The sequence below is a fragment of the Phalangium opilio genome, unplaced genomic scaffold (genome assembly GCF_054372755.1).
Source record: "Phalangium opilio isolate 3A_F unplaced genomic scaffold, DU_Popi_V2 ptg000048l_1, whole genome shotgun sequence".
Classification (NCBI taxonomy): Eukaryota; Metazoa; Arthropoda; class Arachnida; order Opiliones; family Phalangiidae; genus Phalangium; species Phalangium opilio.
In genome coordinates this window covers 6053675-6072616 of record NW_028324170.1, presented here as the reverse complement: position 1 = coordinate 6072616, position 18942 = coordinate 6053675, and the positions used below count along the sequence as shown (strand labels likewise).

The window sequence follows — 18942 nt, the reverse complement described above, 5'->3', positions numbered from 1 at the left end:
AACCATATAGTTAAAGCAACTATTATTTAAAGAAGCATCAGTTACCTGAAAGAAATTGCAGCTTCATTGAGTTAAATTTATTCTAAAGTTTAAAAATTAATTCAACTAAATCGGGAGCTCGTTATATCACATTGTTGTCCCCATTGGTTTGCAATTTGTTTTAACCACTAGGAGTCGTTATATACAAAGTTTGTGGGTGGAGCCAAAATATGTGCAGACGAATTTTCCTGCAACGATCTTATCACATTACTCCGTTTTAGTTTGTCCAAAATGTTATTTTTTAACGTGAGTTTGTTAAACAAGTTCACTAGACTAGACTCCTAGATGCAATGTGAATATTTTTTGTAGGCCAATAATAGACTTAAAACTGTACTTCGTGACATACACTTTACTTTTATTCAGTTACATCATTTTCGCTTACAATCGAATAGTGTTTTAGAAATAAGCCAAATTCGATTAAGAAGGGAATAAAGTGGGGGCGGAATTTTTAGGGGGTCCTGTCCATTGGGAAGGGGAGAGATGGAATGGCATTGCGCGGGGTCCGTGATATTCCATATGGATGATGACCATTTCTAGTTGGAAGACTATAGTCGCGTATCAGTTCACTCCGAATTTGACCTTTCGCGTTAAGCAATTGTCCAGCTTCGTTCCGTATTGACAACGGTGCTTTCTACAAACCATCCAACCAATTGGTGACGTCACTTTTGGGAAATAGACAAATGTATTGTTCCTCGGCTATAGCCACACTCTCAGCGCTTTTTTATACCGTAGTACTATATTCATTTATACAACGACTCAAAACTTTTAAAGGGATCGTCGCACTAAGGATTATCAGGGCCACCAGAGGTCCTATAATTCCTACAAAATCCTACTTTACTTTTTTTAATAAAAGTTTCCGAAACTCGTCTGGGGTCCCTGGATTTTATAAATTAACCCTTGTCCACGTTTGTTATAAGTAGAATCGCTTCAACTTGACTGTTCCATAAATTCTGTTATACTATCCCTTTAAAGCTGACTAAAAACTGCCGATTGACAGAATTTTTTGTGAAGTGAAAAAATAAAACGACAGAATGTCTCAGAGTTTTTATTACATAAAAGATGTATTTGGAGCCCGATCATTCTTCGCTCCTATTCGTCTATTCAGTCTCCAGCACTCAAGTTCTTGGCGCGTTAAGCTTTAGGGCCGAGTAGCGAATAATGTTTTTAAAAACACCGAGAGTTATTCGCTCTACAGCTCTTGAAAGCCAAACTTTTCAATTATTGCAGAAATTGCTCTTTTGATCACGCAATATTTTATTTGGTTCGTTCTTAAAAGCATACTATTTTAACAGAACAAACAAAAACTCTAAAATTATTGAGCTATTTTATGACCTTGCATTTTTTTGCTCAAATTGCGCTTTTAATTTCGCAATATTTTATATTTTATTTTATTTGGGTTTTGCTCAAAATCGTACTGTCATAACATAACATAACAAAACAGAACTGTGTAATTTTTAGTTATCAAATATAAAGTTAGTATTGTGGCAATTGTACGGGGTATAACAGGTCAGAGTTAACACATTTTTTGGAAAGTGTTGTTGTACTTCCGGCGGACATGTAACCGGTGTGATAAATGTCCGACCTATGACACTGAGTTATAACGCCACTGGTGTTCTGATTTCACGGGTATTGGATCTACATTGCACTCAAAATAATTATTGTCAATGGTCAGATCTGTTCCACCCTGTATATAAACAACTGTAGAGGCCTCTATCCTCTCGCAAGGGGTCCGAAAAGGGGGGGGGAAGGGTTGGAAAGTTCTTATGGCCCCGCAGAGCTCTTAGTAAAAATGTTTGATGTTGATGTCAATTGTATGGGAGAAACAGACCGCGCTAAATACAATACACTATTTGCATTATTTTCTCTTATTATTTCGTCGCGTGTTAGCTTAAGCTTATTACCGTAAGTCTACCTACCTTCATTCAGTGTTTTCATTAATTCTCTAAGACCATTTTTCCTCTAGATTCTAGAAATATCAATAATCTTCCCAGAATGCATTTTTAACGATTGTACAGCGCTTGCAAGGGCAATATTATTTTGAAAATATCCTATAAAGTCCTATATGTTTGTAGAATGTCCTATAAAATCCTATATATTTGCAGAATGTCCTATAAAATCCTGTATATTCGCAGAATGTCCTATAAAATCCTATATATTCGCAGAATGTCCTATAAAATCCTATATATTCGCAGAATGTCCTATAAAATCCTATATATTCGCAGAATGTCCTATAAAATCCTATATATTCGCAGAATGTCCTATAAAATCCTATATATTCGCAGAATGTCCTATAAAATCCTATATATTCGCAGAATGTCCTATAAAATCCTATATATTCGCAGAATGTCCTATAAAATCGTATATATTCGCAGAATGTCCTATAAAATCGTATGTATTCGCAGAATGTCCTATAAAATCGTATGTATTCGCAGAATATCCTATAAAATCCTATATATCTAAATCCCAAATTTTTTCATGAAAAAAGTATATTTTCCTATAAAAAATTCGTAATTCGCCGAATGGTCCCCTGGTGTTCTAGGAACTGCGCTTGAATTGCAACTGCAGATTTCCTCTCATGAACTTATGGTATTTGGGTGTTCGTGTTTTGGCGGGTCAGTCTGTGTTGGGGGAGGGGGAGTGTCCCCCTCGAAGGGAAGGAGAGCGCCGTACCGTAATGAGCTTCTCTTTAATACATTTGTGTATTACATTTCTCTGTGTCCCCTACCCCCTGTTGATATGCTTTGAAAAATATCCACACAACGCCTATCAACAATTATCGTTGTCATGGCAACCGATAACGTTGCATAGTGGACGTTCTATACGCAATTGTATTTTGCATACACGCTAAGCCTAATTGAAAAAAAAAAGGAGGAAAAACAATGACGCGTGATGTTTTATTATATTTTAAATGTATTTATTTAAGGCACGCGCTCTAGAACTAAATTTGTGTAAAGTCGGCTCGTGCATTTTGAATGAACAGCGCGTGTTATTTAAACTACGCATCTTTTCAATGTTAATATAGCGCCGTCTCTTTCTTGCCTTTCGTTGTATTAAAAGAACCAATATTTAATTGTACATTGGAAGTAATAGATCGAATTTTCTTTGAAAAAGACTATACTCTATTTTAAGCCATTAAGCTTTTAGAAACAAAACAACTCGAGTTTCGAATATATTTTTAAAGGGTTTATGAATGAAGCATTGCCAAGTACGCCACGATTGCTCTCCAATATTTACCGTGTTAGTCTTTTAGCCTCCCTTGAAACACCGATGTATCCGTGGATGAAACTTAGTTTAATAGCTAGCTCTCTTCAATATTTTCCAGACTGAGTATTAGTTTCATCTCAGTTACAGTTTTCAAAAGGTATAAGCCTAAACTATGCTTATTAAATTCTAGGAATCGCCTCGAACATTCAACTCGAAACGACTTTTAAAAGAATAATTTCAGTATATAGAAACATTCGCTCGAAAGGAATTATGGGTAGAAAAAAAAGTGTAATGTTCTTTTCCGTTTTAAGAATCGAGATTTTCGACTGAAAGAAATTGCTTTTTCTCAAGAGAGAATGAAGACTTGATTTTGGAAAAATTTTGCCCCACATGTTCAATTTCCCATTAGTATGATAACTTGATGCATGTTAAGTAAGTTACCACATTATTATCCGTTTCATGAATGCTAGTTTAGTATGTAGTCTGTTTAAGCAGGCACCTTTAAATTTTATTTTGGTAAGCTTATATTACATGATCGTTTGGTAAGAGTTTTTAGATTAAGAATCCGAGTGGGTTTAAATTGAAACGTTTCATTGTAATCTTGCAATTTTAATTAATATTTATTTTCCATATTATCTTGAAAACATCAAGGGTGTTCCTGATAAGTCTGCCATAAATTAGGGAGGATGTTACCTAAAAGTTTGTTTTGGTAGCCCTAAGACTTGGCCAAGGCTTAATCTTCCGATTCCCTTTGATTTCAATGTCCCTTTTATTGGAAGATAAGGTTTTTGGTGGCAGTCTCGAAAGGGTATTCATTTCCTGCTTTTTATCCCGTTAAACGCATCGTTTCTAAGCTCGCTTTGAAACGTAATATAGACAATCATAGCTTCTTTTGAGGCTACCGGTGTATACACTTATATATAGCATACCTATACTTACTGGTAGGTGCAGCTTTTATTCTGCAAATACAATTGGGCTCTTGCACGAAATCAATTCTTTTAAATCTCTTGTTTCTCTTCCCTCCCCCTATTCCCCCCATATTCCCCGCCACGACTACTCCTCGAGCTCGGAGAGCAAGCAACAGATGTTGCCAGTCCTATCTTTTAAGGTTTCCGTCCAATTTGATTATTCCTGCACAGCACCCGAATGCACCCGCAAGCTTCGATGCTACTACCTACGTCGTACCTCTGGTAACATCATAGTCGATTAGCCCTCGATGTACAGTATATGTATATACGCCTTTAAAGCCGTGTACACACCATTTAACGTTACAGATTTTTTTTGTGAATTCCTTATATTGAAAGCTATAGTTTAAATATTTATAAAAACTGGCTAGTGTCCTACCTCTTCGATCTCAATGCGCGTGACAATTTTTGTGGCACGTGACGTATTTTTTATGTTTCTTATCGCACGTGACGTTCTTTTTATTCGAGCTCGTGCGATAATTTTAAATGTCTTCTTTTTCTTAAGTGCACCTTCCCAAATACAAAACTTCTTTTTCACGTGACCCCCTAGGGGAAGGGAAATTTTTAATAAGGTGAAAATGAGGGGAAGCATAATTGTAGCTAATTTATTTCTGTATATATTTATAATTATAAGTCCTGAATACAGGGTGTTTCTAATATAAGTCTGTCTCTAAAATACTTCAATCGGAGCCTCCGAAATGAACTAGGCCCATGCGTGTCGGGAAGCGAGAATATTTTTTTAACCAGTTTAGTTCGCCGTGGTTTTACGCTTGGGGTCGCTTATATTACCGTAAAATAAACAAAGTTCAACCCTGTGACCCTGTCGACTGCTTAAGTGTTTGGGCCAAGGTCGCGGATTGTAAGTATACGTTTTTATTACTCTTACTGAATTTTAATTGAAATAATTTATTTTGTTGTCATCAATACAATCTAACCGAAAGATTCAATAAAAAGTGAATAGCCCCAAAAACATTTACGTTAATTTTTGGATGAAACTTTTCTCTATCATAAAAATATCAACGATAATTTAAGGAAGATCCCTGTCACAACGTTAATATAAGCGCCATCTCGTACACACATATGGTGAAAATATTTTCCTTAACAAACTGGATATTTCCCCACATAAAATTTGACATGCATGGGACTAGTTCATTTCGGAGGCTCCGCTTCAATCTTAACTCGTAAACAGTTGCCCGGACGGCAAAATGGAGATAGAAATTACATTTTCGACTCAAAATCGTTCGTCCAAAGAACATCCCCCTTAATTTATACCAGATGACCAGACTTATCAGAAATACCCTGTATAATATATTAAAAATGGTCTGCAGTATATCGTTTTTTTTTAATCAGTTGTGCTTGATATATTTATTTATTTTAATTTTTTACTGCTGAGTTATAATATGTCTCTTTTTTTTTCCTTTTTTGTTTTACGAAGTGGGGTGATGCCATTTTTATATTTTGTCGTCAGCTTGCAAAAACGTTAATTAAAATGAATACGAAATTTCTTTTGGGGCTGTAGGAACGTATAAAGAGTAGCGGGACTTGGAATAAATCTTGCTGTCCTCTCCCAAGTCTTGAAGCTTGTAATTATTTTTTATTTGTTTTATAATATATGTCTTGTATCCCTTAATTTATTCTAAGACTCGGAGATGGGATTCAGGGGGTTTCTTTTGGGGGTATCAAAGAGAATACACCAAGAGGAGTAGAAGATTCAGCAAAACCCCGTCCCTGAGTTATAGGGTTTCTAGTTCCATGGAGTATTGTGATTAGCGTCGTCTGTTTGGTAGTCTGCTTAAATCTGCCTTTAGTTTTTACCTCTTGCAGTCTTGCACCTTTAAATATTCAGTAATATTTTCAAGCTTATGTAGAGGGTGTTTCTGATAAGTCTGGATGTTCTTTGGGTGACTTTGAGTCGAAAATGTTGTCTGTGACATTTTGCCACCTCAAAAGGTCCCAAATAACATCCCCTTTAATTTACAAATCATGGCAAGGGCTCAGTCTTCCGCTCCTCTTGGTAATATTCTCTATGGTGGTATTAATATAACAAGGGCAAAGGAGTAATTTCTCATTACCGTTCAGGGGGAATATCCCCCCGTTAAGATTATAGCTGGATTCATTTTTTTCAATGCGTAAGGCCATTTATTTAAGATGAAAAAAAAGTAGATCCATTTTTTGTCTGTCGGGGCTTTGCGGATGTGTGTGTGTGTGTGAGGGGGGGGGGGGGTTACCGGTAGGGGGAGGAAGGCGATGTTAATCCCTCAAGATGGAAAACAAATTTACATTTTTTATCTTCTTTCATACCCAGTTTTTGTAACTCTCCCGAGTGAACTGTGTCTATGGAGAGATTATGAAATAATTGTTTGTGCGTTTGTTATTTGTGGCCGCTTAAGCAGATTGCTAATCGGAGACAAGTGAAAAAGCCTTTTATATGGGATGTCCTTTGGACGATTTTGAGTGAAAAATGTTCCGTGACATTTTCCCGCCTAGGTCAAGTTAGGATTGGATGATACCTTAGTTAAGTTACGGATGGAAAATAAATTAAACAAATAAAATGAAAGCGAGAAATGCCAAAGCTGTTAGCCTCTACTTAACTAGTACTGCTTTGGTTCCGTTTTATTAGTACTAATCTACACTCTTATTGGCCACTAGTCTGCCATCTTACACCATTTTGCTAACTTTGCAGCTTGCTTCCTGGATGCTTTACGTGGAGAGTTTGTATTTTGATTTTGCCCAACTTGTTAAAGTAAAATTTTGAAATTGCTCGACCAACGGTTACGGAATGCGCTATTTCAGTGACGCAATGTTGTATCTCCCAAATTTTTATCTCTAATTATTTTTCGTACGAATTTAGGCGACCCAGATTCGAGTCGGCAATTTTAAATAGATTATCTGAACCTTAGTTTTTGTTTTTTTAAGTTTTAAACTCGGGAGTCAGCGCTGTCGAATTGATATATTTAAAGCAAAAAACATTTTTTATTCTGCACTTCATCTAAGCTTGGTTTAAAAATGATTGGATTAGTAAAATGTATTGAAAATTTTCGGCCAGTTGTAGGCAACTAAACACGTGATTACGAATTCTAGAATTTCATTGGATCATCAACACCAATGGCAGAAACCATAAATTAGTGCTTAGTACATTTAAGTCTGATTATCGTATTTAAGTAGAATTTTGAAATGTAGTTACTTAGATCGTTGTGTCTCTTTACTGTTCCTGCATAAATCTACTCCGGTTTTAGTAGCTGATGAGATTTACTCGTGACCATCTTATTTTTTTTTTATGTAACATTTTTTAAGGAGATGATATGTGAATTTCATCTCTGGCCCTCCAACTCAACATAAAGAAATGATAACTCAATAAGTTTCAGAGTGTACTGAGTTGCCCGCGTAAGGACGTTTTTGTTGCCAACCATCTTCCAAGATGGCGAAGGGCATATTTTACCGCAAGACTTTAATTTGCTATAAAGCCCGTTATAGGATAATGGGAAGCAATATGCTGAATAATAACGGAACGTTTGAAATGTACTGTACAATCAACGTTATTCTTAATGGAAGGTGTAAGCTACATTTCTGGATGGACGCCATCTTCAAAGATTTCGGAGGACATATTTAACCGTAAAACTTAAACATAAAGCATGTTTACTTGATAAAGGAAACCAATATACTAAATAAGATTTATGTAGGCTATACTTATGAGTGGCCGCCATTTTTGAAGATGGAGGGAAATTGTGGAAATCTTTTTAAGGGGCTTTGTACTACTTAAGAGTGATTTAACGACCCAGCAAAAACGGTTTCTGCTCCCTAGGCAAAACAATTTTCGCCGGGCGTTGATTGTCAGTCAAAACCCGCCGATTATAAATATCAAACTTAAGAGGAAACGGTGTATTATAAACTTATGCCAGAATGTAAAGCGTCCAAGAGATTTTTCTATTTCTTTTAAAGGGTTCCCTTCTTTTAAAATGTAGAGATGGTAGTTTATAACACTCTCGTTAGAAGCCCGACCTTCCTCCCCCCTCCGTTGAACCCCCCACCACCCATGCTGCAAGCAAGACTCTTAAAAAGAGGCGCTATATAGTAAGGGGTCTTTGCCCCCGCCAACCCGAACCCCTCAGTTCCCCCCATTTTAAACTTTATAAATTAGTTTTTCCTCTTTGCTATCCCATCTTCTCCTTAGCGGGCGACAGAAGCAGTTCCCTAGTATTTTTAATGGACTTTTTTCTGTCAAGACGATGTGGGGGGTGAGGGGGGGAGACCGGGGGTTCGGGTTGGTGTAGGGTAGACGGGGGTTTACTCTGTCGCCAGAAGATGAGAAGATGAAAAAGAAGAAAAAAAAGTTAGGACCAGATTTAATTTCGTCCTCAAAGTTTATTTAATTCTGAAATATTATTACTTCTTTAGTTTTGATGTTATACACTTTTATTTCACGTGATTTTAAATTTTTATTACCTTAAAGGGATAGTGAAGTGGGAATAGAAGTGTGGTATGTTTTTTAAAGGGATAATAATGTGTGATTTTTTTTCTTTGTCTTAGGACAGCCCATACCTCCTTAACTAAATGTTGTAGACCCCGTACGGCCAATTATTATTGAACATTTTCAACTCAAAATCGACCAAAGAACATCCCCTTTAGTTTATGGCAGACTTATCAAAACCACTCTATAGATTGTATAGTTGATTCGCTGTTGAGAGGTATTGAGAAACTTAACTCCCTCTGTTTCTCTGCTTAACATGAATATTGCAATGTTGTCATGAGCTCTATTAGTTAGCTCAAGTTACTCAAATATACTGACTATAGTTCAAACGGAACGGCTAAGTCTTAATTTCTCTCTGAAATCATTATCTTGGCTCACCAACTGGCGCAAACTACGGTGAAATGGATTTGCCAAGGCCAACTTAAGCAGACATCATACGGTCAAGTCCTGTCCGTTGAATCTAATCTTTGAAAAGGAGTAGGTACTAGCTAGAGTTTATCGTACTATAGCTTTAATTCTACTATACTACCGTTGATGACCAAGGGTCAGTCTGTATCTTGAAAGGAAGATGATCCTTCCCCCTCCCCTAACTTTCTCTCTCTCTCTCCAGTAATCTCCAATTACCTTTCTTGGAGAGAAAAATGGCTCTGTAGTCTCGATTCTCTAGCTCTTTCGGCGAATTAATGCCACCCAAACTCTATACTCTCTTTTCTGATTAGGCTTAGCATAGCGTAGACTATAAGGAAGGGGGATGAGTACATTTACTAAAGCTCGTGTTACCATGGTTACCAATATCAAGAGCGCCAAACTCCCACTCGTTCTCACGCGCCGCACACTCCCACCCCCGACAAAATAGAAAATAGTTGCGCGCGTGGAAACAAGGAAGAGAAAGGTTGTGAATTTGGAATGAAGACGTTCTGTGTTATAGTTAGTTAGCAGGGTTATGCTAACCTTACCCTCCTCAGATATCACCTGATGATTGAGAATGAAGATGTGTAAATTCTTGTTTTTCCACAGCGACAAAATTTAAATTATCTATCTATGTATGGTTGCAACAGGTCAAAATTGCAATAAACGTTGAAGAGTATTGCATCACAACGTTATGTTTTAAAACATAATTTCCAGAAGAGTTGATTTGTTGATATCCAAAAATCATTCTAAACAAATATGCTCTTAACATTGACAAGTAGCTTTTGTTTGCCTGAAAACCCAGGGGTAAATAAAAGTAAGGAAAAACAAGAAAAACGATAGCTAGGAATTTAAGTCTAAAGATTGTGTCAACGCTGCTATGTATTTTTGGCAAATTGTGTCATTCTTTTAACTTATGACTCGCGCCAGTTTTTGCGTTGGTTGTTTGCGGGTGGTACGCGAGTGTGCAAAAACAACTTAAAAGCAATCATGGTGAAAGCTTCCTCCCTCGCGACACCCAAAACTGACTCATAGGATTTAAACCACCAAGATAAGAATGCAATGAGAATATAACCTAATCCCCTAGTCCCAAACCTACCATAGAAATAGCCTGAAATTCGCTTTTATTTCTCTTAGACCTTACTGCGTGGGATGATCTATCCTCAGTTGAGTCTATCGGCGATCGCTAATGGTGGGATTTAGCAAAATGGACCCCAGGAATCCCTTCAAGGAGCCACACGTGCTTTTTGAGGAGAGATAACACCACGTACAAAGCTATAGTTTTCCGCCTTTAACCGCTATCGTTGGTTTAAACTGAAACTCGGGTTTAGACGGTGGTAGCGTTTCATCTTGAAAGTTTTCTTTGGTCCAATGGGAAAAGCTGGAAATTCAGGGATCAGAAAATGCCCGCCATATCCGAGGGGTCATTCACTACGTTTACGATATCTTAACATAAGTCAATTATTGCATTAAGTTCAACGGGTATCAGATGGCAACCGTGTTCGTGGTGTTTTGGTTTAGTTACGTTTGTTTCTGTTAGGTTAGCTTTAGGTTTGGTTAGGTTTGTTTCTGTTAGGTTAGGTTTGTTTCTGTTAGGTTAGGTTTGTTTCTGTTAGGTTAAGTTTGTTTCTGTTAGGTTAGGTTTGTTTCTTTTAGGTTAGCTTTAGGTTTTGTTAGGTTTGTTTCTGTTAGGTTAGCTTTAGGTTAGTAAGTTTGGTTTTGTTGGGTTTACCTTTGGTAATGACTAAATGATATGTGTTTACATAGGGCAAACAAATAGGTTAAATCCGGCCCGCGAGGTCAACAGAATTTAAGTATTAGGGCCTGGCTTTTGGATTCAATCCCGAAAGCCCTGGGTTCAACATTTCGTATCGTGTCCAATATACTCGAGTCGGTTAAAATTGAGGTGGTCAGTGAAGTAAAACTGACCTTAGTGTAATTCATATCATATTCTTTGGGCAAATAATTTTAGTGTTGTACCTCTCGGGTAGATACTCTCCGGTATCTTGTGGAAGGAAATGTGAGAGGCAAACGTTAGGGAATCAAACACCGTCGAACCTTTCTCTCTCTCTCTTTTTTTAGATCTTTGTCTAATTCCTAGAATCTTTTTTTCCGTTTCTATCAGAACGTATACGATGCAAGAAGATCCAGAGTCTGACGGTTAAGCAATCGGAAAGGATTACTTACTGTGTTTCCGGAAAGCGGACTTCCCCCAACCCCCATACACTGCCCCAATCATCTCTTAATACCATCGTTATCGTTGGCCGCTATGCCATTTCATTATCCCTTTGACTTTATGACTTTATCAGTGCTTGCTTACTTGGTTTTATTTTCGCCTAGCTCGTAGAAGATGTGTTTGCGTTCTCGCTCTTATTCAAACACGTGGGTAATTAGCCCCCTTCTTAGCTACCACCAAGGCTGGTTTAACCTAATTGGGATCCAAGCTCAGTTAATACATAGTTATTGATACGCCAAAATAATGCCATTCTTGAAAATATTGAGTGCCCTGATGAAATGTTATTAACACCTTTAGCTACCACCACGACTGGTTTTATCTACTTGCGACTCTATCTGGGCATCACTCCAACAATCCGTAAAACACTCCAATTACAGAACTTGAAAACGGTGGACCTTAGGGCAAAATGTCATTAACCATTTTCGACTCAAAATCCCACCCTATGTACTTAGGTTCTATCCCCTTTTTGAAACACCCTGTATATTTGGGGAATTCTAAAACTCTAACATTACAAGCTTTTTAATAGTAACCATTTATTTTAAATAATATTTGAACCTTTTAACAACAAATAAACATTCATCAACAATTTCTATTTTCAAATAACCCCTGAATGAATCAATATTGGAGTTCGATCGGAGCTAGGGTCCGGTATGACGAGGAAAGCCTTATTTCTTCCCCTTGGGATGCTGGGTAGAGAGATGGGTAGTAGGTGGCGACGCAATGACGGCCTGCTCGCTGCTCGAATAATAACAGCACCAATTCTACACGGAAAGAAAGATGTCCGGTGACAATACTCTCCCTTCAATCGTTATTGCAACCTAGGGGGACATAAAAAATGAATCGGCCTTCATATCACACACACACACAAAGGGAATCCCTTACTATTGAGGACCTGTGGCCCGCTGACAACCACCACCACCCTGCCACGTACCTACCTTACTTTCCCTGTTCGTGGAAAGCCGTCTGCTAGAAATCCACAATTTGACCATCTCTCCGCGTACGCGTTTAGCAAATTACGGGTGGCGTTGACCTGCGACTGTCTTAGTCATCCTGTTGTCTAGGGAATCACCGAAATCTAGAATTTGATGAGCGTAATGTTAAATCTTCGTAAGATTCCACTTCTTAATTTTATAGCTTCAGTAACATACTAAAAATAAGCAGCTCTGATTAGTAATTACGGTTTTCTTTTCTGATATGGGTAAAACTTTAAAACCAGCCATATTACTAATTAATATCTATTGCTCTACATCATCTTCTAGTGGTTCATTGGTACTACGAAACCTAGGCCTAGTTTTAATTGACAAAATAATTAAAATACCCTTATTAACGTTGAGTGTAATTCATACTTATTGTTCCTACGTCACTTATAGTGATAGCATTGAGGGTTATCTATTTAATCTTTCTCGCCTCTGTCGTTAGGGGGTGTTGCATATTTAAAGAGCAATTACCGTCTGAAAAGGACATTTTTCACAATCATTCATTCAATTCTGGACCCCAAAGGAGAATAAGAAATCCAAAAGAAAAATAAACAAAAAAAATCTCGGCTCTGCCTTTTGACTTTTTGTGTCGAGGAAAATATCTGAAGAAGCAAAGGAAGCTAAAAATGATTTCGCGTTTCGGGGTTTTTTGGGGGTTGGGATGGGGAAAGGCGCTGTCAATAAACCTTCAACAGATTCCAATAAATCGTTAAAAACAATTCCATTACCATCGCTACCCGAAAAAAAGAAAGAAAACCCTCGTTCCATAAGCATATCTGTATTTTGATCCCAAGGGCTTGAAAAATCACTAGCTGAAATATAAAAAAGGGAGGATAACCTCCTAGTAATTCTTTAAGAATAGCGTTTTTGAAGTGAAGTACTTTACCCTAAATTTATTTATTATTGGAAGCCAACTTTAAAGGGGTGAAAATGGCCATGTATTTTCTATGGGCGCCTGTAAAACTCTTTACCCGCATTGCATCCGTGTATTATTCTGACAGACGGAATTGTAATCAACGCCCAGCATAAACCACTCTACTTAGGAAGCTGAAATTTTGCAGGGATGTTACTTATTAGTAGAAGGTACTCACCGAGAAAGATTTTTAAAATTCGCCGCCATCTTTAAAAATGGCGGGCAAAAATGTGGAAACAAACAAATTAATATTTAGTGTATTTCAGGCTTCGCTATTTCCATTATAGTTAACGAATTTAATTTCGACTGACATATCTTAATTGGAAATAATACTAACCCTATAGTTTTAATCTAGGGGGTGGAATGGGGAGGAAAGATACGGAGTTCAGGGGTCAACTTTCTCTTAATCCGTATTCCGTAAGAACGTGGTACATCCCCCGGTTGCCACCGTTAAGAGAGGGGAAGGGGAAATGATACAAGATGGATGGAGACACGGAGTAAGAACCCCCGTGTCCGTGATTGCTCCCTCCATCGCACCAATACCAGAAGTTCGTAATACCAAGTATACGGATCCTTATTAATATTGATGTATTTTTTTATTTGTCATGACTCGTGAAAGTTAACCAGGTCATAGAATCTTATTTTAGGAAAATTGCTATCAAAGTTGAACAGCGTTGCGAGTTACAATAAATTAGTTGTAAAAGATAATTTCTTAATTGTAAGTAATAATATCCTTATCATTGACAACTAGCTAAAAATTATTTGACTAAAAATAATTATTGACAATGAAATTAAGTCAATAAAGGCTCAAACGTCATCTTTAAAAGTCAGGTAGGAATTTAAATCCGAGAATTATTTCAAATTGTATGGTACAATATTTGGCATCCAATTGGAAGTCTTCGTATAATGGATCTCTGATAGTAGCGTGGTATAACTTGTCAGGTTGGCTTCCGACTTGTAATATCATCCGTTTCAAGCGGGTTCTGGTGGTAGAGGCGATGCCGAGGGGGGCTTTCCAAGAAGGGAAGGGGGTCGCCGTCTAGTCTGGACCCAACTCATCTCGAGCTCTCTCTCTCTCTATACTGGACTCCTTTGATCTTAACCTATTTGGATTATTTCGAGACCATGGTCATTTCATCTTGAATGGTCAGCGTTTAGGGAACTACGGACGTCCTATGAAATATATAGTCCATATAGAAGGAACAGAAATCGAGTTGTAAGTAGTGCAATAGTAGTAAGTATAATATGCATTTCCTCAATGTTGCATGATTGCCATATTGCTATTTCTTAAGATATTGAGAGTTCTTCTCATGATAGGTTATATTATACCTTGCTACCTAAACATTACCAAACCTAACACACTGCAGTGAATACTGTCGTTATCAGACATTTATTAACATTGACTGTACTTCATACTTATTGCTGTTATCTTACTTATGATGGGAGCAAATATATATCTCGGCCATGTCTCTGATCTTGTATTTATGAGGTAGACCAACGTTGCATCAGGGTACAGCCAGTGTATCGTTGGAACCTGCTTCAATGGTTGACTGACTAGATGGCGCCACGCTTTTGAATTAGGCATTTTCCGCCTGATGTCATTTTCCAGTTATGGGGTTTTACTAACCGAGGGGATCTACACTACACTCCCACGGGGACGGTGTCGAACCCTTAACCATTGAGCCTGTTAAGAACGTTCTGTTCTAAACCCGTAACAATTTTAGCTTTACAACTAGTTACTTATTAAACACACCATTCTTCTTAAAGACACTTCCGGTTTGTAGGTGAACTTACGAACGAACGCCTGTTACCTGTTGTACGTCCAAATTTCTTTCAGAAACAGTTAGTTCTCTGTCTCTTTTTAAAGGGTATCGCTAACATAACTATACATTTATGAGTTTTTGATGAGTTGGTTCTTAGGGGGAGGGGGGTTGAAGGGTATAGTCACCGGGGAGAGAGCCAGGGAGTTGAGAGCAATTAAACAAAGTGGAAAGAGTCGTTAGCGCCGGGTGGGGCAAATCCCCTCTCTCATCACCTACAAATGATCCCCCATCTAATGTCAGCGTTTAAAGCGTTAATAAAGATTAGCTTTAAAAGGAGCAAGTACTAATTGTAATTGTTGAATTGTCCTCCTTTTGCCTTCATTAATCATTGGCTTCGAATACACGCGAACGATATCTGATATTACAATTGTATTAATGGTCAGTTTGGTCTTTCCCTCCCCCCTCTCTCTACCATTTTGTTATTTTTAATAATGACTTCCTTTGTATGTACCGTATGTCTATAATCGTAAGTCCGTTTTCACAAGCCCGGATTTAACCTATTTGGTACAGATCTGGGCTAATGTGGTGCAATGAAAAATATCTGAAGCCCTGGGTTAACGTAAATGTTGGTTTAATTTTCTTGCGGTTTTCTAGGTGGTCTAATACATATTATTGAGAGCCCAAAATAAATCCATTATGAGTCCATAAAATTATTTTAGGCCCTGGGTATCAGCCATAAATTTAATCTACGTCTGTTCAGGTCCATTTTAATCTGTTTGGGGCATCCATGAGATAATATATGCCATTTGGACCCATAAATAAAAACATTCTGGAATATGACGTCTTTATAATATCAGAGTCCGAGGATTATCCCAAAATATCTGCCCCTTCAGCGGTACCACTAAACCACCACCAACTTAAGTTTCCAAATATTTGTACCTCTGCAGATAAGCAAGAGTATTTTGCCCCTTTGTTGAAATGAGACTTACGATGATAATCTTATGCTATTTTATTTTTGTTGTTTGAATTTTTTTTTGGGTATTTTTTCCCCGTGTACAGATGTTAGTAATTCCAAGTTGTTCCAACTTTTTCATCCTGAATATGCAGACATTTAATAAATTTTCCTATATTGTTTTTTGTTGCTGTTCCTTTTGCCAACGGGTTTTGCTATTGCGTTTTATCTTAATGGAGATTTAATAATGGCGTGTAATAGTTCCTTGTAAATGTATGTCTGTTTTATTATTGTAATTATAATTATTATTTTTCTTAATGAGCTTTTGACGTTTTTATATATATTTTTTCAGGCGTGACTTTACATTACGATACAAAGCGAATAATTGCGCCTAGAGAATAGTGAATTAATATAATTAAAAGATTTTAACATTATAATTAATTTTGTCTGGTAACGCACACGTTCAGGCCAAACCACTTTACCTAAGAAGTAGTAGGTTGAAACTATGAAAAAAAAAAATTTCTAATCCGCCCGCCATCTTGAAAAATGGCCTTAATGGCGACCTACACCTTCCTTAACGAAATAACGTTGATTGTATGTTTCAGTTGTTAATATTTAGTGTATCGGTTTCCTAAGTCCTATAACATAAACAGGTTTGATGGTTGAACATGCAAGCATGTATGACCTCCGCCATATTTTAAAATGGCGGCGTCAAAAATATTCGGACGGACAACACCATGTCCCTTTTCTGTTGGTATTAATAAATATGGGATGAACGAACTTTGGCTCGTGCAATTTACAAAGATTCTTCCAAGTTCATCTCGAGTCGAATTTGCAATGTATTAAAATAGCTCAAAAAATAACTGAACTTAATGTCGTCAGTTGGGAGGGGTGCAACTAGGAGCACTTGGAAGCTCTTTTGAAAGAAAGGGCCTGAGGGGCTCATGGGGTGCTTGTGTGGATGCAGGGCGTGGGAGAGGGGTTGGGGTTCCTGCGTTTGATAGGTGCTCCTTTTCCATTGTGCCTTTGACATTAGACCCCCGTGAGGTCTCTCCCTCTCTATTCTTTTTGCGCGCTTCTTTGTGGGTCATTCAGGCATCCATTTTAGGCTTGAAGAATGTTAATCCCACTCGTCTCTATTGCACTTTTCGTCTCATCAAAGTTTTCTGATCGTTTCCAAAAATTCGAGAGTTCCAAATTTATTTCAATGGTGATTTTTACACGAGAGCTTTACTTCTTTTGTTTTGAAATTATTTTGAAAAAAAAAGTTTACTAAATTTAGTCGAGTTTTGCAACTTTCCAAGGGATACTGAATTAAAAGGATGCAGCCAGCTAGCTAACTTGTATTATTTCAAAATAATTTTTTTTAACAATTTGCAATTTTAACTAGGATTTTGCAATTTTTATAACTTGGAAAGCTTTCTGTGTTTTTCCAGAATTTATAATATCAAGTTCTATATATTTTTGAACTTTTTCACGCTTTTAACTCCGTAAACCTGAACCTTTACACCTTAGTAATTTGTATGTCGTTAAAAAATTCAAAGGCTCATTATAAATCTTGTAAGTAGAGATATTTTGTAATTAACACCTGGAATTAATTAGGAAATTCTGCTGATTGAGCAAATTATTTTGTCCCTCTACTCATGCATTAGCTTTGAAAAGATTCAGTCAAAAGTTGTATTTCACGTAATTTTCATTTTAATTGCTTCTTAGTCACATCAAATTAATTAATTAGTGTCTTATACTTCTGAAGGAAAAAAATAGAACAAATTCCCCTTTTTTCATGAAACAAAAAAAACCCAACTTTTTCTATAAACATTAAATTCGGACTTCATCTGGGCGGGCTCTAGTTTCAGTTTGACTTTACAGCGAGCGGGTCTTTTGTCTTTGTCATTTTTATTGAAAACGGGTGTAAACTGCATGGCATTTGGCGGCAACTGATATCATTGTCCCTGGTCCTGGTCTTTAGAAATTCAGTAGAAAATGGGAGGGGGGGTGGCACGTGGGGCTCGGACTTAATGAAGGAGTATCTCTCTCTCTCTGCTCTATTTGCAATAGAAGTTATTTTTTAAAAAAAAGTGAAAAATAAATTTTGTTCCGTTTCAATGGCACTTACTAAATTTCATTTAAAATTCAAATTTGAAAGCTGGCTAGCGATGAATAGAATCAAGGGAACGGGTAGCGGGGAGACCGGGGGTACGGTCTTCTCTATGGATATGCAAAATGTTTTGTCTTTTAAAACTGAACAATTTTCTTCCCATACAAAGAAAGGGGGGTCGGATACTGAACTAAATTTCAACATAGTTAAGCCTATTTTCGTAAAGAATATAATACTGTGTAATAAAATTGTTGTTCCTGTGTATCTAAACACTAAATAGTCTTTGGGCTCTGCAGGGTGCTTTTTTTCTGAACTTCTTCATCTTGAATTTCAGTACATAAAAAGCTTAATTAACCGGGGTTATCCATGAAGTTCAAATCTTAGGGTTCTAGAATAGAATGTTCTTAACAAGCTTAATGGTAAGGGGTTAGCCACCGTCAGAACATCGTGAAGATCTCAACCAACAACCAGTTCTAATGAAACTTCCCTTACTGTTACTGATATCAACCCGTATGCAGTTTGGCAAATAAAATTAGGAAATAAACTAATTGTGTAGACTAACATCCAAACAAGCAATGTACGAAAATTATATTATATTATAAAGACGCGATGGCCGGATTCTGGGTAGGTACTTTTACCTTAAGTGCATGTATAGGAACTGTATACTTACGATATGTATTGTAATTTTCCAAAACCTAATGTTGAAGGACTTCTATCGGATCCGATATATAGGATTCTTCTTCTCTTTCTCCTATCAACAAGTTTATTAAAAAAACTAAACCCCAACACGCCAATACAGAAACCGAGATAGCACGTGCGTGGTACGCAACACCCCCTTCCCTATATTCCTTCATTTCATATCGCTCCTGAGTATTCAATCTCTTTAATCAATTTTGAAGTAAAAGCGAATTTGTACGAT

At 37.2% G+C, this 18942-nt stretch overlaps 1 long non-coding RNA gene across 1 annotated transcript in view; it reads left to right on the top strand.

Moving 5' to 3' along the window:
• The window catches only part of LOC149674000 (uncharacterized), a 116911-nt gene that overhangs the window by 93770 nt on the left and 4199 nt on the right, over nucleotides 1-18942 (top strand). Inside the window, exon 6 of the long non-coding RNA XR_016366984.1 lies at nucleotides 10222-14426. This is a non-coding gene — a long non-coding RNA (uncharacterized LOC149674000). The remainder of the gene's footprint in view (nucleotides 1-10221; nucleotides 14427-18942) is intronic.